The following is a 2,215-nucleotide window of genomic DNA, read 5'->3' as shown; positions in this document are numbered from 1 at the left end:
TTTTCGAGTGGCTTTCAAAGTGCCTACAGACTTCTACCTTGGCTTAAATTAAAGGTCTTGAATAGCACTAAGCCGCACTTGTTGTTCGAGGGATACAAAATTGTGTGAAGGATGCATAGCTGCATGCAAATCATAAAAAATGCAATACATAATGCATTTTCCAAATTGAGGGGTTAACATTTTTTTTCGTTTTTTAAAAAGCGGAATCGTATTTCTCGTCTCAGAATCTATAACATTAGTATAATACAAAATTCAACAATTTTTTTGGAATAAATCCGGTGGATTTTGCATGTTTTTTTCGAAGAACAGAATTTTTGACCATTTTTTTAAGGTCAAGGAGTAATTGCGGCTCAATGGCAATATTTTTTCGTGAAAGGCAATTACATCAGCTTTCAAAACCATTTTGTTTATATAAAAATGTTGCTTCTGTCGAAAGCGCGTGGAGTGTTCAAAAAGCACACTGTGCGCCGTCGACACCTCTTGCTTGTTTGAAGATTTCACTTAAACATTTCTAAAAGCTGGCCTTATTGTTGAAATTTTTTTTACGCTTGTGCAGACCAAAAAACTAAATAATTGCTAAAAACATAGGTAACTTCCTCGACTTAAGCGATATTTCATTGTAAACGCACACTGATTCCACGGAATGCAACAATGAAGAAATAGAGTGTTTATTAGCAAACAATGTATTACATTTTACAGCTTTAAATAAAATTTCGACAACAATAGCGAAGCACAAGACACTTACCGAATATGCGCCCTAAAATATACAACAATAGCAATCATGAAACATCATTATCGTCATTTATTTAATTGCATACACTAAAGAGCTACATACATATATATGTACAAAATTTGCCAACAGCTTTTTCAAGCGTAGAAAATTATTGCAGCTTTAAAATAATTACCCCTGAGGCTAGCATTGAGCATAGTTGGTGTTGTTGCTGGTTGTGGCGGACAGCAGGAGCGAGTGGAGTAAGCCGGGCAACCGTACATATTAACAGAAGTTACCAAGCAAACGGAAGGACCAACGAAGCAACAGACAGACATACCACACACACGCACACACAAAACCAGCAACCACATTCATGGCGTAGGGGTTTGGGTGGACAATGTTCACCTTTGACTTTGTTTGCGGTTCGCAAAACTGCTGCAACAACAAATATATACAAATAGCAAGCAGAAAATAAAGCATAGCGGATAGCAGCCATTAAACAAGCAGTAACAACGACAAAGTACGGAAGTATGGAACAATGTTGCATGAACTTTTTGAATCCTGAACACATACAAACAAACAAATACACGCACAAGCATGTTGCGACCGAAGGCATTGCCATGGATGGAAGAAAGCTTATTGTTAGGAACAACAAAGCCAACATTGCATATGATATGTGGCAAGAACAGTTAGACAGTAGCAACAACAGCAATAACAGTAAAAAATATTATAAGCAGAAGCGACCAAAGTTCAAAAACACAAGTTTGACACTTGAAAACGTACACAAATAAAAGCAACAACAAAGAGACATCAGACGTCGACATGCATAGCACTGGTGGCGGTGGTGGTGGTGATTGAGACCATGGTGGTGAGGTACTGCGCTTAGTGTGTGAGAAGCGGAGCGATGGGAATCGCACACGCAGTAGGATAAACAAAATAGAAGTAAAAAACAATGTACATAAGAATATCGGAAGATAAAAAGTAACAACAGCAAACAGAGTGATTTGCTTAGAAGAAGAATACGCAGTAGAAGAAAGAAAAGTAGAGAAATTATGGTGAAAACTCACCACACAATTATGGAGAGAGGAGCGCACAAAACGGAAGGGGGTGGCGTACGTGATAAGGGGTTATGTGGGAGAGCGCTCAGCTACACAAAAGAGCTGCAACTAAATGCAAATGAGCGCACTGAGCTTAAGTGAGAAAGATAAAAGCATGAGCAGAGAAACATACATTTTTTGGTATTTAAAAACAACGCATGCGCTTAACTGGGTGAAAAGTGAGCAATCAAATCAATTAATTTACGTAGACAAGGTGAAATTTACACAAACAAAGTATAGGTATGTATGTTAAAGGCGGTGTGGGTAATGATGTTAAAGCAGATATTTGCGAGCGGGAGGGGATGGATTGTTCACCTTCTTAGATATTGGGGCGAGATATGGGGTTAATGGGAAAATGTTGTCTATTTGTGTACATTAATAAAGTAAACCTCTTTTTGCAAATCGC

Source organism: Rhagoletis zephyria, unplaced genomic scaffold (assembly GCF_001687245.7).
Source record: "Rhagoletis zephyria isolate East Lansing unplaced genomic scaffold, Rhagoletis_zephyria_1.1 Rzeph_scaffold_06751, whole genome shotgun sequence".
Taxonomy (NCBI): Eukaryota; Metazoa; Arthropoda; class Insecta; order Diptera; family Tephritidae; genus Rhagoletis; species Rhagoletis zephyria.
Note: the sequence above shows the minus strand (reverse complement) of the source record.